General features: G+C 45.7%; 1 pseudogene; it reads left to right on the top strand.

The window, feature by feature from the left end:
* Window positions 1–24,339, top strand: part of LOC144373385 (biotin--protein ligase-like) — a 72,025-nt pseudogene that overhangs the window by 6,255 nt on the left and 41,431 nt on the right.

The raw sequence follows: 24,339 nt of genomic DNA, 5'->3' as shown, positions 1-24,339 counted from the left end.
CAGAGCAGCCAGGTAGGCTTGTGAACACTCTTTTGTAAGCAAACAGTCCAGGAATCTCTAGGGCAAGAAAAAGAATGGATTGTGGTAGAGGGAGTGATAGAAAAACAGAGAACAGGGCTGGTCTTCATAGTGCTGCGTGGTTCAGTTTCTTAGCTGAGAATTCAGGTGTCTCAAACTCTTTTGTCCAGTGAATATTGGTCAGAATCTGTTCATTTTAGGGATCCAGAGTAAGGAAGCATCTGTTAGCCAAGTCTTTGGTTACCCCAAATTAGCTCTTGTTCTTTACTGCTTGTTTCCTCTGATTATATACTACATATCCAAACCCTCAATTATCCAGAATAAACCAGGACTGCCTATTCTGTGTGGAAAACATTTAATAGTGGTTTAAATTCTCCTGCCTAGACCATGGCAGTGCCTTAAGTCATTTAAACACTCATCCCTTTAAGATTTTGAAATGTTGGTTCTTGTGTAAGCCAGACACATTTTATTTCACCAGGCAGCTTGTCCTTTCTGAAACCTCAGTCATCCTAAAAAGTACCTCAAGAAGCTCCTTGACTTTAATTTTTCTGCCTTAGTCCTATTTGTGTATAATGTTTGTGGTGTCTGATGTTCTGTCTTGTATTGCTGAAACTCATATCCTTGAATTTCTGGGTCACTCTTAAAAAATGGACAAACTTGATTACTAATGAGAAGGTGACTCATTTCCTTCCAGGCAAAGGCTGACACTGATTATCAGTGTTCATAATTAGTCTCTAAAGAAACACTCTCTAATTACGGAGCATCACCTAGTTTTTCATTGGACAATGAGTTAAAATTGGGATTTAATATTTAAATTATTTTTGCAAAAGCAAAAATAGCTGCATTATGACTCTGTTTAAGTGAGAGGCAAGCATGGGTGACAGTCTATTAATAGGAATCACTTGTAATCTGATGAGGAGCTTTGAAAGCTGGCCTTTCCTGATAACAACCTGTGTGGACACAGACCTCTTTGTCCTGGCACCTTTTCTGAAAAGGTCTGCGTGAGTGCACCAAAAAAGAATCACCAGGAGAAGAAAAAGTAAAAGCTGTGTTCTCAGCCTGCTAAGCAGAGGCAGCACATGCAGTTTCCAGCCTCTGAATATCTAGTGGAAGATGTCATGTCCTGCCGGGGCTGTCTCTAGGACACAAGCAGGGGTCTTCCAGCAGCCCCAGGGTACAGTGGGGCAGACACGGGAGAGACCCAATTCATTTGCATGAGACACACTCACTGCCCCCAGGAGGGTCACCACGAAGGAGCTGACCCTTACCACGGAGGCCGCCCCTTAGACCATCCCCTTCTCTAGATGGGTTTACCAGCCCGCCTCTGCCCTGTCCCCCTGGGTCATTTTCCTGATGACCTTCTGACTCCTGGCACTTAAGATGGTAGGTCTGTGTTTCCTCCCCTTGCTCTTCCTCATCTGAATCCAGCTCAGACTCATCGTTGTAGAAATGAAGGGTGGCTTGCACTGGGAAACTGGCTAGCACCTTCTCCCCAGAACTCTGCAGGTATTCTTGACGCTTTGAAATGGGTAAATAAAGTCTAATATTTAAGAAACAAATACATCATTAATCAACCTGAAAACTGGCCTACACTACCAAGTCTCTCTTCCCCAGAAGCAGCTAACTCCCCCATCTTCCTGTCTGATTTTGCCTTCCCTACATACAGTGGATTTTAAGTTAGTAGAGCATGAAACTGTGACCACCTAGATAGGGGACTTGGTAATAAACCACACACTAGATCAGAACTCTGAATGAGCAAATCAATTTTTTGACCTGAAAAGGTGCACTTCAACAAAGAGAATACACTACTGAAAACACTGGATTCCAGAATTAATAGGCCCACTCTGATTAAATGGACAACTTGAGACCTCTGGGATAATGATGTCCCATTTAGGAACCAGGCCCCATTCCACCCCCATCTTTTGAGCATGGAAAATGGAACCCTCTGGGGTCTGGAGGAAACTTTACTCTGAAATTCTGATCCATGGAAGCAGCTAATTTTCCAAATGTTACTATAAGAGAACCTGGAGGGGTGGATCCCTGGCTTAGACAAAATAGAAAAGATGTGCTTAGGGGGAAAAAAGAGAGAAAAAAAGCTTGAATATATAAAAATTGATTCCAGGTATTGTGGGATTTGGAATTCAAGTTATTCTCTGCAAGGTCTCGGCTTGGCACCAGAATCACGAGCCACCACACAGCTTTGTAGGTTCAAACAGCAATTCTTTATTCCCGATCTCACACTGCCTCCACACAGGTCCAGGGGCAATCGCGTTCTGCCGTCTCCCGCACAATTCACCTACTCCACAAGGCTATCTCCAAATCCCATTTTAATCTCACGAGAACTCAACGGGAACAAGCAGCAGGAACACCCTAATCCCAGAAATAATCTTCAACTTCCAATTTCCCTAAAACCCATTATCTTAAACTGGCAACGCCTTAAACTCAAGGAGCCGGTTACTTCCTCAAACCTGATCAGCACTAAACCCGGATCCGCCTTGGTCCTTGAGCAAGGTCACCTTATTAAAGCATGCATGCAATGTCCCATCGAATGTACTCTAAGCTGCATGGGGTACGCTTGGCAAGGAAATTTCGATGCGTCATTCCTACTTGGTAATGGCCCTCAGCAATTCTCATTTATTAATTTTCATGCTTGGTTCCCTGCAAACTTCTCAGGAAGGGTCCTGACTGATTCCTGCTGATTTCAACATCCCCTTCTTGACAGAAGAACAAAGACATGGTGTGCCATATAACATAGGGCATGGTTCACACCTGTGATCCCAGCACCTGGAGAGGCTGAGACAGGAGCATTGCAAGTTCAAGGACAGCCTGGGCAACCTAGTGAAAGCCTGTCTCAAAAATTAAAAACAAACAAACAAAAAACATTCTGGTGATGTTTTCCAGATGGATGTTCTCCAGATGGATAATGGACTGGTGCCCCAAAAGATCGTCTGTACGTAACTTTAGGAAATGTTTCTGTCCTGTGTGGAACGTCCTAGGTTGTCAGCTTGTAGACTCTGGAGTGCTGCTGTTGGTGTAACTTAGGGCAGTGCTTGGTTTCAGTTTGATTCAGAAAACTGATTTGATTTAACAAGGAAAATATATGATTCACACAAATGTTGAGGTTTTTTGGGGTCAGGGAGATGTATCTTTAGTGCTTAATTAAAAACTAGGGTTTTTCATAATTGCAATATCTGTGACATAGCATCCATATTGGATGACTTATAGTGTTTATTTTACATAACATAATACAATATAATGGTTCTCGCCTATAGTTCTGACTGAAAGGGAATAATAGCCAGTTGTACTGTGAAGGTCTAAATCTAAAGGCTTTTTATTTAAATATGCATTTCACAGTGTTGGACAAGTAGCACATGACCTGCTTTCCTTAGGCTTGTGTGTGATGCTTTCATTTGTTTCAGGGGCAAGTAAGTGCCACTTATTGGCTCTGGGAATCTGATTTACCATGCACACATGCCTAATATTGTGTCCCATGTGCAGAAAGCGCTCAATACCTGTTTTTTGGATCAGTTATTGTAAGCTTATGTTGCACTGGATAGACCATTTCGCAGATCCTCTGAAGTGTCCTGTGCATGACTCCTCCTGGGGCATGCTTGGGTAGGGTCTATGAATGTGTCCTTTTTATTCCTCAGTTTCAGTGTCCTGTAGGAGAATAACAGCCTAGCCTAGTTGAATCTCTAATAGGCAAAATCTCCCCTCTTAATCTCACCTTCTTCATCAGTCAAGAAGATGATCTGGGGTTCTGATTTGAGTAGGAAGGATGTGGAAATCAGGAATTTCACTGGGGGTCTTCAGGAGCACCCTTCCAGCTGGTGGCATCGATTGTGTGGCTCCCAGGGATGCCCAGAGTTGAGGTGGGGATGTGAGTGGGAGCTGTGCAGGTGGCTCTGCCATACTGTAGGTGGCAGAATGTGGAGAGCTGGTGAGGCTCTTTTGCCAGCTGCATGACAAATAAGTGCTGATGAGCCTTCTGTGATCTTTCCTGTACTCCAGCTGTGCACTTGCAAGACTCTGCTCTGAAGGAACCCTGAACCCTCCCTGGAGACCGAGCCGGCACGGGACTTTATGGAGCACCCTGGCAAGGATGACCCAAAGGCTCTTCCAGAAGGTTCTTCTCTTCCAGAAGGTTCTTCCAAGCCGAGGAGGGGCAGTGCCTCTGGGAGTGAGCCTCCTGGGGACAGTGATCAGGGAGCGGGCCCTCTGGAGCATTTTCACCTCCACCTGTCTAGTTGCCACAAATGCTTAGAACTTGAGAATAGCACCATTGATTCAGTCAAGTTTGCATCTGCAGAGAACATTCCAGACCTTCCCTATGATCATGGCAGCAGTTTGGAGGGTGTTGCCGATGAGATCTGCCCTAAAGAAGAAGGGAGGAGAGTCAACATCACGGGAAAGGGGCCCAACATCCTTCTGTACGTAGGCCCCGACTCCCAGGAGGCCCTCGGGTGGCTCCAGCAGGTGTGGGCCATCCTGGCTGACTGTGTGGACACCGACAGCTATGTTCTGTACCACCTGCAGGAGGAAAGTGTGCTCAGGGACCCATGGCCAGACAACTGCCTGTTGTTGGTCATTGCCATCAGGGAGCCCATCCCTGAAGACCTGTACCAGAAGTTCCTAGCCTATCTTTCTCAGGGAAGGAAGGTACTGGGCCTGTCTTCATCCTTCACGTTTGATGGCTTGCAGGTGACAAGCAAGGGTGTGCTGCAGAAGACAGTCCAGAGCCTGGTTTTCTCCAAGGCTGACCAGAGCAAGATGAAGTTCAGCGTTCTGAGCAGTGGCTGTGTTTATGAGGAGGGCCCCGGGAAGCAGCTCATCCCTGGAAAGCTCCAGGGCCACCTGGACAATGAGGACAAGGACAGGATGATCATGCAAGTGTCTTTTGGAACCTGCGGAGGGGAAGCCATTCTTTGCCAGGTACTGAGTTGGTGTGATGCCGTTGGGTGTCTTTGGGAAGGAGAATGCTCTTGAAGGCTGTATGTGTATAGGTCTCAATGCTGTGTGCCACGGTGCTGGGGACAGAGGCCAGGGCCTCACGTGAGCTGGGCAAGTGCTTCTCGGCTGAGCCTGCTTGGCTCACTGGGCACTTTTGACTCCAACTGAGAGTTGTTCTGAGGTGAGGGGAAGTTTAGTTTGGTCCAGGGCTTTTGTGAAAACCCCGAGGAGCCACACGTTGTGAAGGAGGCAGGAGGCAGGAGGGCTGCTGGCTAAGCAAGCATTAGCCTGGAAGTTCTTTCTTGTTCCCATCTTTACTGATTGCAGTCTTTCTAAAACACATTGCTTTCAAGTACACTCTGGGTAATATCAGGAGCCTTTATTTAATGTGGGAATTTGGAAGACTCAGGGGTGGTGATTCCAGACATCAGCGACTGATGATCTTGTTAAAATATTGCAGTCAGTCGTGGAGGGAGTTAGGGTTAGAAACATCCTCCAATCCACAGTTCCTTTCTGTCACTCTTAAAACTAAGCGTTGAGGAAACTTCCAAGTAAGAGAATGTGAAGCCGGGCCTGGTGGCACATGCCCAGAGGCTCAGGAAGCTGAGGCAGAAGGATCACAAGTTCAAAGTCAGCCTCAGCAACTTAGTGAGGCCCTAAGCAACTCCCTGAGACCCTCGTCAAAATAAAATATAAAAAGGGCTGGGGATGTCGCTCAGTGGTTAGGTGCCACTGGGTTCAATCCCCACTACGAAAAAATTAAATAAATAAAGTGGAATTTGTGTCGATTTATAATGGCATACTCATACAGAGGTAAGAAGAAAATGGAAAAAAGGACAAGAGAAATGCAGATTTTCTTCCCAAGCTTAGGAAGTCCTTGGACTCTTCTGCGGTTTCCCCTTTTGCTTTTTGTTGTTGGGGGCAAAGTCACAGATGAGATCAGCATCATTCATCATCTACTGCAAATCCTGCACACTGAGCGCACGAGTTTTTAGAGGAATGCTCCCTCCTCAAGGCACCAGGATCTAAAGAGCTGAGGAGATGAAGGTGTTTTGCCCAGAAGGCTCCCAACGGTGGCCGTCCTGGATTTGGTTTTATTTATTGGGTTTGAGAATTGCTCACTTCCTCTGTTTGTTTTCCTTTTGCAGGCCTTGTCTCTTTCCTATCCCTCTGGAAGCTCCAATCCCCTGAGTTTTCTGAGCCGGTGCCCTTCCGGTGGGTCAGGTCAGTTTCTTGCTATCCTAGAGCCCACCCATCTGTTCTGATGAGAACTCGGACAGAGATGCTTAAGATTAAGAAATCTGGACATTGGTCCAGATGAATGTGTGCAATCTAAGTAGGTTTCCTGTAGGGCTGCAAGCCACCTGGGTTGGTTTTTGGAGTTCTAATAAATGTACTTCTTATCTTTTCTGCAAATATGGTCACTATAGTAACTGTGCATTCTCAAAAAATCCACCTAAACCCCTGACTTCTGAGAGCCATATTTCAGTTCTGAAGAACGAATTTTACCGCCTCTGTGTGCAGATTTGTAGTAGGAAATCGATTCGGCACTGTTGCGATCTACTTCTTCTAGTTACCCAGCCAATCTCTTGGCTGCACCATTTAAATTGACCCCATCACTGTCGTAAAACTTGATACTGCAGTGCGTAGCCCGAGGACAAAAGGCAACATGATGCCACTACACACATCAGATTCTGAGGATTAGGATGCCATTTTTTATTTTAGATGACTTCCAGTCTTCTGTGTGATATGGTCCGTGTTTCTTCCTCAGGCTGTGTTGCTGTGACCCCTCGGTGGGATCAACCAGTAAATATTATAATCTGGTCAGTTTCCTTTCACTGTTCAGTTTCATCGTCTTCATCTCTGTGATTAATTTGGTGACGAGGAGAAGAAGTACTGCAGGCGACACACAGCTGTGCTGGCTGAGGCACCCCAGCAGGCAGGCTGCCTGTTAGATGCCCGCTCAATTTCAGTGATGCAGGAAAAAAGGACACATTTGGATGCTCTGGGTGCTGACCAAGTTTGCAGGGAAAATCTAAGGCCATGGATTAAAGCTGTTATTTGATTATCAAATGTATCAAGAGTTTGGCATGAAGTTGTTCAGATAAAGCTCAAAAATGGATCTAGAAAGATTTTGTTTAGTTTTGGTACCAGGGATTGAACTCAGGGATTCTTAACCACTGAGCCACATCCCCATCCCTTTTTAAAAGGTATTTTATTTAGAAACAGTGTCTTGCTTAGTTGCTTAGGGCCTTGCTAAATTGCTGAGGTTGACTTTGAACTTGTGATCCTCCTGCCTCAGCACCGCCAGCTGCTGGGGTTACAGGCATGGGCCACTGTGCCCAGCTAAGATTTTTGTGTTTTCTTATTGAGCTTTAACTCAAGGAAGGATTGGTTCTGCTTTTATAGCAGTGTTCCCAACCATGGCCCCATCAACATTTGGGGCCTAATAACTCTTTGTAGGGAGGGATGGTCCTTGTGCATGTTAGGATGGTTGGCAAGATCCCTCAGCTCTGCCTGCTAGAGGCCTTTAACCCCATTTGTAGCCAGAGATGTTCTAACTTTCAGTCCAGTTAAAAAGCCTGAAGTTTAGAAGCTGAGTTATGGAGATGGGCCTGTCTCTGTGGTAGTAGTTTTATAAGCAGAGGGTGAGACTGAGGTTTGACACCGTGGAGAACCAGTTACACACCTGACACACATACCCATGGTGCTGTTTTGTTCCTTATTAACAGCACAGAGCCAGATGCAGCCTCTTTTCTCATGGCACCTAAACCTTTTCCTGTGGTGCTAGGGATTGAACCCAGGACCTGGTGCATGCCAGGAGGTGTCCTACCATGGACCTACACCCCAGTCCAGCATCTAACATTTTTTTGTTTCTTTTTAAATTTTATTTTGGGTACCAGGGATTGAACCCAGGAGTGCTTACCACTGAGCTACAACTTCAGCCCTTTTTATTTATTGAGACAGGGTCTTTAACTCAGGGCAGGATTGGTTCTGCTTTTATAGCAGAGTACCCAACCATGGCCCCCATCAGCACATTGCTTAGGGCCTTGCTAAGTTGCTGAGGCTGGCCTCGAACTTGTGATCCTCCTTCCTCAGCCTCCAGTGTTGCTGAGATTACAGGCATGTGCCACACTCTACCAGGCCCAGCACCTAAAATCTTGAAACCGTAAGATAGTAAGAAGAAGTGTTTTCCCCATTCAGTGGCTTGTCTCCTGGAACTCAGAGGCCTAATGGTGGCTTAGTGGATGGAGTCCCCCTCGGTGTCCTTCTCGTGTGAGGATGAGCACATTTCACTGCCCCAGCTTCTAGAATATTCTGTGTATTTACCCCATCCAGTGAATTCATGTGTGTTCACTCAGTGCCTCCCTCTCTCCCTGAGCTCTGGCAGGAACAGAACTGTGCTTGTTTTATTTCTCCTTCATTTTAAATCCTGGCATGTTAACCCCCAGGATGGCCACCTGTTCACTTGAAGGAAGTGTGTTCACTGTGGTGTGGCTTGTCCACCAGCCTGGCTGTGTCCACTTGAGCGCAGAGGCCCATCTTGGGGCAAGGAGACAGGAGTACACAGATCCCACCCATGCTCCGGCTTTCTGCCTCCTCCCTGCCCGGGGCTGTCTGGAGGACAGGCGGGACCCTGCTGCCCACTGACAGGCCTGCTCAGTCTGTGGGGAAGCCCCAGCCACTGATGCCTAACTGGAGCGTGGGGACCATGTTGGACAGTGTTCCGCAAACCTTTTCAGATGTGGCCTCGACGTTAGCATCTGGACCATTGTAGACAATATATTGGGACAGAGTCTTTGGCTTGGTCAGAGCTCAGGTGGGAATTGAGAGTTGTGCAGGTACCCGAAGGCTGGCACCTTGCTGTTTATTTTCCTAATCTCCAGGTCAGAAGGTCTCCATACAGTGAACAAAAACCAAGTAAAGCAAACTAGTTCTGGTCACTTTGCTGGTATCCTGGAAGCTCTAGGCTTTAAAACACAACTAAAATCTGATCTCAGGGGAGCTGGAAGTTACAGTGTGTGAGACAGAGGTTGGTGGTAGAGATGATTTGATTTTCACTGAACAGCAGGTCTGGGTAAGCACGTGAGGCTCTGAGTCTTAGAATTGCACCAGATCGAGTAGGGCAGTGGGGGAGGTCCCCTGTGTTTCAGGTCCTACAGATGCTCCCCATGCTGTCCTCCAGGGATTGCTTCCCAGTTTGGACTGATGGACAGGGTGGAAGTTCTCAGCTTGGCCCTCTGCCTCCCTGTGTGAGCTCAGTAGCACCTCATTTAGGCTCTCAGCACAAGGATACTGCAGGTGACTTAGGCTTACAACCAACTTAAAGTGACTTTCCCAAGGTCACACAGCTGGGGATAAAAATCAACCTGTAAAGAGTTTGATAACCCCTTAGGGTTGACTCTACCCAACGTCTCAGCCTGGTAGCAACAAGTGCAAGAGGCCCTCAAGAGCCCGGTGTGGTAGCACACACCTGTGATCTCAGCAACTCAGGAGGCTGAGGCAGGAGAATCACAAGTTCATGGCCAGCTGGGCAACTCAGGATATTAACCCCCAGAATGGCCACCAAAATAAAAATTGAAGATGCCTGGGGAAGTAGCTCAGTGGTGGAGCACCCCTGGGTTCAGTCCCTAGTAACACCACCACCACCAACAACAACAACAATGAAAGGGTCCTTTCGAATATTTTTGTTTTTACTGCCATTACTTTTCAGATATTCAGGTCCCAAGTTTATATTGCTGTTGATGAGGAGAGGAATTCTCACTTTTAGAAAACCCATTGAAGAAGCTCTCTGAGACTGTAAGTGCCTTGATTTAACAAGTGTTGTCTTTTTGTCCAGATGCACTTAGAACTACCTCCCAGATCCTTCATGGTGCAGACCCAAGAACATGAGAAGATACGAAGTCCTCCAGGAGATCCTCTTGGCCCTGGGTGTCAGCTGTGACCTGTGAGAAGCTCCTGCCTTAATGCCCCTGTACCTGCTGTTGGCTTTGGAGGTGAGCACCTCATACTCCGCTCTGTGGCTGTTTCCATTGGCTTTGGTGTTGATTTTTATCATGATTTTCCATTTCTGCTTTGACTTTGAGTTTAGGAACCCTCTTACTGATGTGCGGGTGTCTCTGACTTGATTTGGTGTGCATAGGTAAGGGAGGTGGAGAAGACTGGAATTCAGGAGGTGTCAGGTCTGCAAGTTATGACCCTTTTTAGGGGGAAGATCCCTGTTGTGTGTGTCAAGAGTGAACAGTGCCCCTCCACATCTGTGGGCTCTGCATCTGAGGGTGTAGCCAGCCAACTGCAAAAGACAGTGGAGAAATTAATTGTCTCTACTGAGCACGTGCAGGCTTCTCTCCTGTCCTCACTCCCTAGACAACACAGTGTGATACTACTCACACAGCACTCACATTGTGGGAGGTGTGCAGGTCATCTGGAGTTCATTTAGGGGATTCAGAGGATGTGCGTATGTTAAATGCAAATACTCTGTCCTTTGCTATGAGGGACCTGGGCACCTGTGGACCTCAGTGTGCATTGGAAGGCAGTGCTGGACCCAGTCCCCCATGGATCCCGAGGGATGGCTGCATTTGGGAACCATAATTGTTTGGGATAAAAATGAGTTATTTTGTTCTGGGCCTTCCTCAGCGTATCTTTGGACTAGTCCCTGTGTTGTGCAGACGTCTGCCATCTTGTGGCAGAAGTGCTCTGGATCCCCATCCCTGTCACTTGTGTCTAGAAGTAAAATGCCTTAAGCTGGGGATGTGTTTGGGGATTCTCTGGCCTCGGGTTTGCATTTGCTCCCTGTTGTTGAAACCGGGTTTTGGGCAGGCCGCCAAATTCTACAGGTGTGTGTTCCTGCTAATCCCTTCACGTGGCCCTGCCTGTCAGTTTCTTATTCCTAGTGACAATCTGATTATCTTGGGGGTGTCTCTCCATTGTCTCCCCTAAACAGGGGGATCTCAGTTTAGTGATGTGACCATGTAGATTCAGAAAATACCCTGCTGCCCAGGTGACGTACACACCAGGTTCACCTGCCCTCCCTTGAGAAGAACAAAATATAACCTTCGCCCCAACAGAGGGGCTAGAGAGGGCACTGTCTTCCTGACCGATCGGGTCCTTGGCAAGCTGAATTTACAGAGGGATGCCATTTGCTCCTTGGAGAAGACAGATGTCTAACCCGAGAGCTGCCTCACAGGATTCCCTGAGGACAGAGTGAAATAATATCTGTGGAAGTTCTGTGTGAATTATTGTTAAATAACAGCTTATTAAATAAGCCAATAATAAAATATCATAATAACAATTTATTTTAATGAAATATAATTATGTACTATATGATTATATATAATTTACATTATGATACAAAGAATTATTATTTAAATAACAGTGTAATAATGATTATTATAGGTTTTTGGGAGGTTGAATAAGTTAAAGTTTAGAATGTGCTTGACCAGTGCCTGGCACCTAGTCTAGAAAAATCAAAGGTAATGTGTTTAATTTTAAAAATTAATAGTACAGCAATGAGGGCTGGGGTTGTGGCTCAGTGAGGAGTGCTTGTCTGCATATGTGAGGCCCTGGGTTCAGTTCTCAGCACTGCATATAAATAAATAAAGGTCCATTGACAACTAAAATAATATTTTTTAAAATGCAGCAATGGATTGTTTCTTGTTTAAGAAACATGCTCTTGCTGTGTTTTCCTCACCCAGCTCTTGACAGCTTGCCCTGCTCCTGATGAATGCTCTGGGGAGTTATGATGGGGCTTTTGTTTGTACCTTCGTCTCAGGAACTCAGAATTCCCCGTCTTTCATCTGTTTCATGCATTCAGATACTAGAAGGAAAAGCACCACTCTGTCGTAAAGAAACACCACAATAAAGCCATCTGCAGCATTTCAGGTCCTGTAGACAAGCCCCTTGTAGGAGGGGCTGGGCCCTGTGGATGAGGACTGCGGGTCCTGGGGGAGTATAACGTCACGGTCTGAAGCTTTTCCCTCCTTCCCTGAGCTGGACTGGAGTTGGAAGGAGTGCCTGTCTGCTCCGGGGCTCCCCCCACGTGGACCAGACTGCCCTTGGTAGTGCTTCCTCACCCTTCCTGGGAGCTCTGACCATGGTGGACTCGGGACTGGGACCTTGGGACTCTTGGACTGAGAACAGAGAGGAAAGAGTGGCCTGTGAGCAGACTTTTTGAACACTGGTCTTTTCTGGTATATTCTTTTTTTTTAAGTTTAGGTGGACACGATACCTTTATTTTATTTTTATGTGGTGCTGAGGATTAAACCCAGTACCCCATACATGCTAGGCGAGTGCTCTATCTTTGAGCCACAACCTCAGCCCATTCTGGTATATTCTTTAGGGTGGGCATAAAGGAAATACCCAAGCTAAAACTTTGTGTTATGTGTCTACTTACCTTAAAACATATTTTTGACCTTCCAGTTATTTAAACTGTCTGGGGCAGCAGGTGTGGGAGAAAATTTTCCCCTATTATTGATCAATTGGGGGAATATTGATTCACCCTTCATAAACTAGGCGAGGCTGGTTAAAGCAAGCATTTGCTCTGTGGACACACAAATGCTCCCTATCAGCCCCACCTTACATACTAGCCTCAGAAATGTTGAGTCCTGTTTGGTCTTCTTGGGTGTCTCTGCTGTGGACTGCATTTTTCTATTTGCTCATTTCTGGCTGTACTGTGTGTGTGTGTGTTTGTGTGTGTGTGTGTGTGTGTGTGTGTACGCATGTCTGCACACACTTGTACATATTTTTATTTTTGCTGTACTGGGATTGAACCCAGGGCCTCATACATGCTAGGCAAGTGCTCTTCCCTTGAACTAAGCCCCGAGACTATATCCATTCCTTAATATTTATCAACTCCTCTTAAAAGACCTTGAATCTACTAAGAAGGACATTGTCAGAAGTTTAATATTATTATTTTCCAATGAATTTGAAAATAGATAAACTGAGATGGCCTTTCTGGAGGTGGCCAGATGGTTGCTCTTGCTGTGGTTGTCCTGATGTCACTGAGGCTGAGACAGACACATCTGAGTACCTAGTCATTGTACTGCTGGATTCATATTTACAGACACAGACCCAAGAGTTGGGAATACAAGTGAGTTGTCCTTTAGCTTTCTTTCCTGTGGCCTTAATAGATCACATTGACGCCTGTGGGATTACGTTACATAAAAGTACCTTGGTATTGCCAATTGCTGGAATCACCTGTCCTAGAACTTGGATGTCTCAGGTTTTTATTTCCTACTTCCTGGAAAATACTCTGCTACTGTAAGCCAAGCTTCCACCACAAGGTGTTGCTGCTGATCTAGGCTGCCTGCCTATGGGCCCCTAGAACCACAAAGTAGTTCTTGAGAAATTTTTTTTTCTCTTTATCAGTGTCACCTAGTATAATTTAGAAGTTTTGCATTATTTTGGTGGCACTTTCTTTTAGGCCTGTAGAAATTATTTTAGTGTCATAGCTCATAATGACTTTGAGTTAGCATTTACCATATACTAGGTCCTATTATAGTAAAGAATATGAAAACAAAATGCATGCATGCGTTACTTGAATAGTTTTACTGATTCCCAGCGAGTTGATACAGTTTGGTGCCCTAACCATGCTCTTGATAGCGAGTGGCACAGAAGATCTATGAAGCCCCTGTGTGCTTCTATGTTACTGTGATTCAATGGAGAAGAATGGGAGAGTTCCACACAGGAGAAGCCCACCTGGCGGACATTGACCCACGTGATAGGGTTGTGTTCTGAGGCTCTACAACACCCAGACCCCACAGCAAGTGTGAGACTCCTACTGGAACATCCTGCCACGTGTGTCTTCATCAGCATCCCTGTGCACAAGAAGCGCAGGCAAGGCTGTGCTGGGTGTGCCTCTGGGTGGCCAGCTGGGCTTCCCCTCTGACCAGAACCCCTCTTGTAATTCAGCCTCCCAGGGGCAGGGTCAAAATCTGGGCTTGCTTCAGCAGAGTTCTAGTATGTTAAACCATGAAGCCCACACCTCTGTCCACAGAATCAAGATTGGAAGGAAATGTAGTACACTCATGTCTGTCTGTCTGTTTCTGTATTTCCCTGTCTACGTGTGTGTGTGTGTGTGTGTGTCCATGTATATATGTGTGGAGTAAATTCTGATGGTGGGCTTGTGAGTGATTTTAATAGTCCTTTAAAACTTTCTGTTTTCCAAATTAGTACAATGGGTGGATGTTACTTTCTATAATGAGCAAACCAGTTATTAAAAACTAAAAAACCAAATTAGTGTATGTCATTGAACTTGGGAGTTGCCCCATATATGGATAAAACTTGAATGTTAAAAGGTTAAGTGTCTTGCATAGATATTGATACCTAGTGGATATTTGGCATCTGTTTAGTTATTTTAAAGGCTCAGCTTTGCTAGTAAATCACTCGACTCTGGTAAGTGGTGTGACCGATCAGGAGCTCTCTAGTTGGCGTGCGGTGCCTCGGGGAAGGTGCTTCTGGTGTTAGCTCCCAGTTTCAGTGCTAGCCCTGCTTGGCTGTCCTGTTTCTTGGGAGGGCTCTCTGGACGTGACATGCTGCCTGCGGCTTTCTTTCTGCAGGACTGGGAGACTGAGGCTGTGCTGTTGATGTGGGTCTTGTGAAGTGACCTTGCGTGGCAGCCTCCATGCGGGTGGGGACTTTGCTGTGAGGAAGCATGGTCGTGTTTATGGGAAACACTGATTTTGTAGAAAAACCCCACAATTCTTTGATGTGTCATAGGATGATTTTAATAGATTTATTTTGTATAAAATTTGATTTTATAGATAATACAATTCTTCTCCATTTTAGAATCTAGCTGTCTTGTTTCTGGTCTCTGGTTCCATTTCCAGTTAATCTCTGCCGGAGTCAGGACAAAGGGGAAGAGGTCATTCTACCCAGCCAGAGGGGTTCCTGTGGCAAGGCCAAGCGATGGGGACCTGTGGGACCCTGAACCCTTGCATTGGCACAGAGCCAGAACCCCCTCCACTTCGGCAGCGTCACCAGCCAGTCCCTTTCCCTCTCCCATTGAGGCTGAAGGATGCAGCAGAGGGTGGGGAGAAGGTGGGCGGCGGCAGCTGTGGCTCAGGGCCGTTTGCAGAGCTCCCTGAGCTTCCTGCTCAGCAACTGGGGAGCACAGATTTTTTCCCCCTAAAATGGAAACTCTTGGAATTTCTTTTGGGCATTTATGGTGGCTAGGAACATAGGTGACCTGAGAAATGGAAGCCGGCAGGGGTTCTGTGAAGGTGTCCTGTTTCTTCACCCTTGGGATCAAGATGTAACCGTAACAAGAAGTGACAACTGAGTTTGTTATTGAAGTAACTGGGCAAAATCACCGTGGTGTGTATGTGTGTTGTTTTGGTGGTGTGGGATTGTGGAAGGGATAACACATGCTTAGGAACAAAAATGAGTTTCATTTTAACTCAACCCCAAATTATTTACTCTGAAACTTCCTCCCTTTAAAAAACAGGTATTGTTGGCAAGAATATTTTGATATTTATCAATATAAAAAAACTTGAAAAACTCCTACTATAGCCCCTTCTACCCAAAGAGTTCCTTTTTTAAAAAGAATTATCTTTTATTGTCAGGGCTTAGGTGTCCAACGTGTGTTTTGATCTACTCATCTGTAGTGAAGTGGCAATGACTTTGCTAATGGTGTCTTTGGGAAGAAGCTCAGACTAAGTCACATCACGCAGTCCTCACCCCTCCCCGTCTAATAGACCACTTTATTCAGCAAATATTTGAGTGCCTATCGAGTGTAAGACCCTTGCCATGGGGGCTTCTGCGAGAGCATATTTCTGATCTTCGCAGCACGCTCTGGAGCTACACAGGCACCCGGGCTCAGTATCAGTAACCCTGACGGGTGGGTGAGGCCGAGCAGAGCTCCTCAGCCTTAGGAGTCGGGGTTTTGTTTATTTGTTTAATATTTGGCCATGTTGGGGATTGAGCCCAGGTCCTTGCCCGGGTCAGGCAAAAGCTCTGCCACTGAGCTTTACCCTCAGCCCAGAGACTGGGTTTCAACACAGAAGAGCGTGGTGTAGTTTTCTAATGAATTAATTAGAATTCCCCTTTCAAACGAAGAACCAAAAACTTTGCCTGCAACTTTGACTTGTAGCATTTGGCCTGGAATCCTGCCTCTGCTGCCTTTAGCCCTCGTTCTGAACCTGCCCGGCACAGAGGCGGCAGTACTGCTCTGCAGTGCAGCTGATATGCTCCTTTTTTGGAGACACAAAAGGAGAGAAAAGCCAGAATCCCAGGTGCAGCCTGAATCGCTGCAGCCGCGGCTGCGGGGTGGCCGGGGGTGGCCGGCTCTTTTACTGTACCACAGCCGAGGCAGCTGGAGGATTAAGGCAAACATTCTAGAGCTTTTATAGCCAGGAGTGTTTTTAAGGGTCTTTCATGTACCTCTCTCCTTTCTTCCTTCGTTCTTCACTGAAACTGGACATTTTCTGTTCCTTTTGATGGGCTTCCTGTTGTCACACGTAGTGCCTGGGGCAAAAGGCCTGATGCCACTTGGTGTCAAAAGGCAGAAGAAATCGTAGGTGGCGTGTTCCCCTTAGTTCATCCTCAGAAGTCTGCTTTTGTGAGAAGGCTTTCCGGCTCCTGTGTGACCTCTTTGCTGGGATCTAGTTTCCACTGGCATGTCTCTAGCCTCCTGCGGAGTCCTTACTCCAGTGTAAAAATCGAGAGCGCAAATTGGGGCAACAGAGAAACACACTTGGTTGTTTTCCACTTTTTCTGAGTTCTGGGGTGGTGGCTTTCTCTGGGTTATGATTTCGCTGTGGGGTCTGGGAAGGGAAGGTGGGCTCTGGGCTGGAGGGACATGCTGCCTAGCCATTACTTTCTCAGGGTGGCACCATGTCTAGGAAGGGCGGCTTTCTTTCCTCATACTATTTATATCTACCATTTATACAGTCACAAATTCGTGGATGGGAAACAGGCTCTTTCGGAATAAAAAATTCTCCAAGACCAAATGCTTTTTGTCTTCTCCACCAGCTCCTAATCGCTGCCATGTGTGAGCGGGTATGGATTATGGCCCTACCTCCCGGGAAGTCGATTGAAGCTGTCTTTAGGAAATCTTGGAACATTCTTAACAGCAGATTTTTGTTTCCCAGGTCTAAAAAACACATCCCAGGGAACAAGCCCACATTGGCACCAGGTTAGAGGGCACGGTCAAAGGTCCTGCAATCAGGTGCAGAAGCAAGGTTGGGTTAGAGGGCGAGGGTGCGCAGTGTCCCATGCGTGGCATCGGAACAGCCCTTGGAGGAGGCTGTCCACGACCGCAGAGCCTGCGTGTCAGCTCAGGAATGCTGGGGTCTGAGACCTGAGTGCTGTTTGATAAATGTTCTCCTTCAGCTCTTGGGATGTGAATCAGAGTTTTCAGTCATGCTAATAGTTTGAGAATATTCCTCCAAGTATGGTGCTGACCGTCTGGGAAAGCGCTGGTGGGTTTTGGGGGGTTCAGACCTGACGGGCAATTTGTGGGTGGAACGGTGTTGAATCTGGCCTTTCTCCTGCCTGAGTGGGATGGTGGAGGCAGCCTCTCCATCTCAGGGTGCTGGAGTACCTCTTTCCTGGCCGCACCTCAGCGGGGACACCAGGGCATGCAAGTACATTTCTCTGGCTTCTTTAGGAAAGCAGGACACACAGCCAAGGTTAGTTCATCTATCTGTCCATCTGTCCATTGGGCTCTTTCTCCTGCAGATAGAAGAGTGCTCATTTCTTCTCAGCTGTCTTCTCCATGGTCAGTTTTCTGCCTTGGCCCCACGGCCACCTGTGAGCAGGTGCGCATGTCTTTCCAGGCACTACAGGGCTGAGCTGGACCACACGCAGTGTCTAGGACTGCGTGTTTTAGCACCAGTCCATGCACTCCTGTTACTTGGGCATGAGCATTTTTGTTTCTTAAAATGTTTTTGGTCTTTGTTGTAAAAATATCTGTGGAAGAAATGCTGGAGTCAGCAAATACATTTATCAAAACATGTTGCACACAAAGAATAGATACAATTTTTACAAATTAAAATAGATTTATTTTAGAAAGGAGAAATGTTGGAGTTGATCATAATTTCAGTTCTTAGTGGGAGACAGTATTCCTCATAAAAAGTTGTACAGTTTAAATTCCAAATCTTGTTTTTTTTTAAAAGTTTATTCTATTTTTTTATGTGGTGCTAAGGATCGAACCTAAATCCTCCCACACATGCTAGGCAAGTGCTCTGCCCCTGAGCCGTAACCCCAGCCCTAAATTCCATTTCATCAACTGAGGAACATGATTTTAAATAAGTACAACTTAGCCTTTAAAATATTTGTTTTATTTGATTCTTCTTAGTGGTGTTTCATCTTTCTCAATTTGAAGCATGTATGTTAGTGGATGGATGTGTAGAAATACACACATATGTACATTTATTTAAACTTATATTTATGTAAATAAATATGTATTTAACCCCATATGTCCACTTTAATTAAAGCTGCAGGAGAAAATAAGATTACTGAACTAGAACCTGACCTTGTGGTTGCAGTCTTCTCCCCATTGACCCTGGGGATGCCAAGGCATGGGCTGGAACGTCTGAACATTTCTGCTGAGGGGAGATTCACAGTGGAAGGTGTGTGGCTACATGATTCGGGCTAAGGGTGAAGAGAGGGCTTGCTTTAGCCCTGGACGGTTTTGCTTCAAGACTGAAATTCAGATTCTGACCAAGCGGAGGTGGGAAGGCATTATCCGTTAGCAGTCTGCAAGGACACCTGCGTCCTCCGACTGTTGGGGTCACAGACCACAGTCTTTCCCGAGGACTGAGCTGCAGAAACTTGTGCTTTAAAGCGAATTTGCCTTCTGCATGCAAGGATCTGCTTTTCTGAGCCTTAGAAAAGCATCTGGCAAGTGATTTTCTTCTCTTTGAACAAAAGTGAATCCTACACACAGCTGTTATTGGAAAGCAGTTGAGTGATGGCATTCATTAGTTTCCCTTCCCATTTTTAAAAGCTGATACATAATATAAAAATCATACACATTTGTGGGGTACAATATGATGCTTTGATACACATGTACATGGTGTAGTGTTTAAATCCATTACCCCTTCCCATTTTAAAACTCTGTTAATAAAGATGTTTATCTTTTAAAAGAATCATCAAGCAGTGGTTTCATAAATTTAAAAAAGATGGCCAATTTTTGGAGAGTTGGGCCCATCCAGACCCTGGCTCACTAGAATGCCCAGGTTATTACCCAGCAGTATCACTTTCCACTGGTGGCCCTGATACACTGACGGTTTGTTTTTCTGCAGCTTTTTGGTCCATAAAAATGCAATAGAGGTCAAAAGTCTGTAATTTCAAATTCTCCCATTTGGGTGTATTTTCCTTCCGTGATGTTGGGTTGGGTGTGGTATCTCAGATTGGCTAAATGAGCTCATCAGAGGAAATGGCCTTTTAAAGGCCGGTCACCAAATTCTCATTGCAAAACAGTTTTATCAGGAGGCACGAGGACAAGACAGCCTTTCTGATCCTTTCCAGGCTTCGCGGTGTTTGCGCTAGTCTTGGCAAAGCTGTCAGACTACAAAATAATTTGATAAAGCAATTAGACTAAAAAACAAACTTTAAAAAGACTTTTTACGAGGTTCACATCAGTGTATCCTTTACTAAGAATTTGTGATGATTGCCATATTCATTTTTATACTGGAACAACTTAGAATTGTCGATAGGTGCAGCTTCACAGTTGAGTACAATGAAAAAGTATTTCGCTTTCTGATTACTTTTATTTACTTCAGGCTCTTTCTCGGATTAACTTTACTTTAAGTTTGAGAATCATGATTGAAGCGTGTAGGAGCTGCACATTTACAGAAGCTGCATTTTCCAAGTGTGTGTGCTGTATTGTCTGTTTAAAATCTCGCTCTCCATGTGGCCCTTGGGTTTCCCTGTCAGCTCACATATTCTCTTGCTCCATAGTGCAGTTAAACTATAAGATACTGTCTTAAATGCAACTTTATATTTGTCACAAAGTAATTTAAATGTTGCTTTATGTAATGTGTGTGGAGCAGGATCCACCTGCCTCGTCCTGCCAGGTGAGTGCTCTGCCCCTCTCTCCATTCCATCCCTTGCTGGTTGCTGTCCTGGGGAACCTTAGGGCACCGTGTCTGTGTCGGAGTCTGGCAGGATGGACCACAGGCCCAGCAGGAAGCCATGGACTGTCCCTTTCTGCTTCTCCAGTTTTTTGTTAGAATATACCAGCCCTGTCTCAGACATGGCTCAGAACGCGGTCACGCCTGGTAACAACTGCATTGTGTGTCTGTGTGTGTACTTGTGGCAGTTAGTACATTTGTGTTGGTTGGTTAATTCTCATATTTAAGGAAAGTTTTTTTTTTCTTTTGAAGTAGTTGTTGAACTGTGAAGATAAGCAAAAGAAAACATTTTGCAGAAAATTTCAGAAATACAGAAGTCAGTGGAGGAACCCGGTGAGCTCCCGTGTCCCCCTCAGTCCCCTCCGCCGTTACCGACATTTGGCCAGTCTTATTTCCTTCATTCCTGCCGCTCCTTCTGCTGAACTGTTTTGAACCAAAGCCCAGATATTGTATTTCTCATCTGTGAAAATTTAAGTATGTGTCTCTAAAAGGTAAAAACTTATTAATATTTTATCTTCTTTTTTGATCACAAGACCTGTCACCCCTCAGGTAAAGCAGTTCCTTCCCATGATCAGATCTAGTTGGACTTTCTGTTTCCAAGTGGCCTATGTGAAGACGGGGTGCACTGCCTGCACATCGTGTGTACATGTTGGGCCCTTTGTAAAACACATGGAGGAGGAAGAAACTAAGATGAGCCATTGTGACTTTTAGGGGGAAGGGATCTGGGAAGCTGATTTCTACATCTCTTTGAATGCAGTATTTAGCCCCTTTTCATAAGGCCATTCTGAAAACAGCAGCAGTTGTGGTAACATGCAGAACAGCCCTACAGGCTGAAGTACGTGGACTTTGTTTCGAGCCTTTCAGAGCTAGGCAGGAGCTTCTCACCCTTCCTTTTCTGCATGCTAAGTTGGGGTTTCCTTAGAGGGACAGTATTGATTTTTGCTCGTATGCTTTCAGTTCAGGTTGACGTTTAGCCTTTGACCCAGCCACTTTCTTACAATAAACAGTTTGTTGATGAGAGCAGCTGCCCAGCAGATTGTTTCCAGATTGTTCTCTCATGGCTGAGGACGGAGTGCACCTTAACAAGAAGTTGGTAGGCTTGAAGCTGACGGCTTCCACTTCTTGTGCTGCCTGCCTTTGAAGCCAGCTGTCAGCCTGTGATCATTCTTCTATTTATATCGGGAGAGATGGTGTGAATCTGGGCCACTAGAAATCAGGTCTCACAATCCTGAGTGTTCTCTTATTCTCTGAATGGCAGCAACATTTTCTAGAAGTTTCTGCCATAAGGAGCGTTTTCTTATATTCCAGTAAGAATTCCTAGCGTTCAGCATGTAGAAATTAGCCTACTGTTTGGTGCTGTGTAGGTAAGCATCAGAGGCTGCTTTACTTTATACAGGACTCTGCATTCCTGAAATATTTAAGGTTTTCTACACAATTAAGAATAACAGTACAGTCCAAGTGATATCTGCCTGTGGCTTGAGCCTTTATAATAGATCCTCTTCTCTTTCTTCCCTAGTGTGTGTGTGTGTGTGTGTGTGTGTGTGTGTGTGTGTGTGGTGGGGGTGGTGCTTGGGTGGGAACCCAGGGTCTCACACACACGCCAAGCTCTCTGCCCACTGCCCCTTTTCCACTTCTGAAAGCAAGGACATCATTTTTACTTTGAGTGTAAGAGGCAGGTCATCTAATGACGTGGTAACTTACATGGCCCAAAGGCACACCTTAGTTTGGGGTTTTGTGCTTCCCTCCTGACCCCCAGCTGTTTCCTAGAATGGCCTGCTTGCTCCAGCGACCTTCATTAAGAAGGGAAGGTTGGAGCCTTTGGCATCAGAGCCAACACTTTTTACAGAACTGGCCACCAGGGGCTGCTGTCAGAGTGGCGAGGCTGAGCTCACCTTTCTTGAGGCAAGTTTACTTTCTCTACAACCAGTAAATTTTGTTAAGCTACCAACCCTGGTTTTAGAACTCAGGTCTCACTACACAGCCTGCAGTCACGGAGCCCACTTAGGGCCAAGTCCTTGCAGCCAGCTATTACATAGAACCTGGCCAGAATTCAAGACTGAAGATTAAGACCTGTGTGTTTTTCATTCAGTGCCAGTAAGCTGTTATTAACACACTGATCCCACGTAGACCGAAAAGCTCCATGAGATGCACTGGTTTTTGTACTTGGAAAAGTATGTCTTGCGTTTGGACCATTTCAGACCTGGGCTCCAGAGGGACGGCTCCGTGCAGATGGAATTCTGTGGTTTTGGGGAAGGGATCTTGTCCCCATGTGGCCTCAGCAGCCCTGCCCTAGCACAGACAGCACAAGGGCTCCTTGAGTCCAGCTTGAACGTGAACCTCCCCAAGGTGTCCTGCTTTGCTGTCCTGTTTTTTTCACAAAGACTGCTCCTTTGATGATTCCAGAGTCAGCAACCCACGTTGGAGCTGGCTGAGGTCTTGAGGTTCTGAAGTCAGTCCCTTCATTTTTGTTCCAGTTTTTTATTAAAAAAAAATTAAGAAACAGAAAAAGGTAAAGGGATAGTATGAAAACCCCCCATAGCCTTCACTGGAATTTTCTACTGGGTAATATTTTGCCATATTTTTCTGATAGCGATGGTTTTTATGTTTTGCTTTAAAAGATGGGTGCATACGTTACTGCTTTTAAGTAAAAGCACAGAACTTACCAGGAGTTATTTACGAGGGCTGGACGCCTTGATGTTTTTCTTCCTGGGTGCCTAGTGGGAAGGGTACCAGCAGCTTCGTTTTGCCTGGGTGGGTTTGTTTTGAAGCTGTAAAGGAAACTGGAGGCCCTTGGTGTGTAAGGGTTTCCTGTGACTTGACCTCAGGAGGGGCATGTCCATCCTCAGGTGAATCAGCACAGATAAAGTCTATGTGTGTGAAGTTCTTACAACAGTAGATATTTTAAAAGTCTTAAATCATAGAACAGTAAAAAAACTTATGACCAGATGCTCTTAGGATGAAGGTTTGCTCTTTTATGCCCCCCAAACGGATTCTGTCCCCTGTCTAGGAAAATTCCAAAGACCATGTAACATATATATTTTTTCTTTAAATTTCTTAAACCAGGTATTATGACTTGTGGTCAAAAATTATTTAAATACTGTGCAAATGCTGTTATATTATTTGCATATATCTGTTCCACTAACTGTAATGTGAGACCTTTGAAGACTAGGACTGTGTGGTGTTGATCTTTGTGTGCTGTTTCCAGGTTGTTGCTTATTGCGAGTGTTCAGCAAGCGCGTGTGTGAGACTCACACAGCACTTCGAGGTTTCCTGCTAACGTATTATGGGACACCCTCTTGGCTTCCAAGCCCACAACTGACCCACCTCTGGACAGGCCTGGAGGGAAAGCCCACCCTGCCTGGGATGGCCGCCTGGCCCAGTCGCTCTGTCACCCTGTATTCAGATGGAGCAGAACATTTGCAGCAGCTGTGTGGGAGAGTTCGCCAGAGTTGGCTACGGATGTGTTAGGGAAAACCGGCAAGATGGAGCCACGAAGAAGCTGGGAGCATGTTACCTGTTACTAAAGATGCGTCCAGTCATCTTTATGTCTGGTACTGACCGTCAGCGAGCTGCCCCTTCCTGTCCAGAGTGCATGGTGTCTCGGATCACATCCTCTTAAAACTGAAGAGGTTCTTGCGTGTAGAGCTGCCCGCTGTTTGCTCACGTTGGACTCCTGCTCTCCCCTCCAGGCCCTGCATGGGTTGTTCCCTGGATTCTCTGAATTTTCCAGAGAGTGACAGGGACAGCCAGCTGAAGAAACAAACCTCTGCTAAGACAGCCTGGAGGAGGATGGGCTCGCCCTTCTCCCGGCTACTCTTTCCTAGCTACTTCTCTCCTTTTAGGTGACATATATTTTAATACTGGAATCCTGGAAAAAATATTAACATTTTTGTGGAGAATCAAACAATGGAGACAAGACTTGAAGCTCAATTTTGATAGAAAGGGGTGTTCTAGTTTTCTCTTTTTAAAAATGAACAAACTGGGTATGGTAGCACGTGACTATAATCCCAGTAACTTGGGAGGCTGAGGCAGGAGGATTACAATTTAGAAGACAGCCTCAGCAATTTAACAAGGTCCTAATCAATATAATGAGAACATGTCTCAGAATAAAATATAAAAAGGGTTAGAGATTGGCTCAGAGGCTATACACCCTGGGTTCAATCCCCAGTATCCCACCCCTCCCCAGAAAAAAAAAAAAAAAAAAGATGACCATGATGAGGTCCGCAATGCCTTGCAGGTCTCACTGCTGGCTGGTGGTGGCGCTGTTGGCCTGGTCCCATGCCCTATCTCACAA

This window comes from Ictidomys tridecemlineatus, unplaced genomic scaffold (genome assembly GCF_052094955.1).
Source record: "Ictidomys tridecemlineatus isolate mIctTri1 unplaced genomic scaffold, mIctTri1.hap1 Scaffold_38, whole genome shotgun sequence".
In the NCBI taxonomy this organism is placed as follows: domain Eukaryota; kingdom Metazoa; phylum Chordata; class Mammalia; order Rodentia; family Sciuridae; genus Ictidomys; species Ictidomys tridecemlineatus.
The sequence above is the reverse complement of the archived record's forward strand: the minus strand, read 5'-3'. Positions and strand labels throughout refer to the sequence as shown.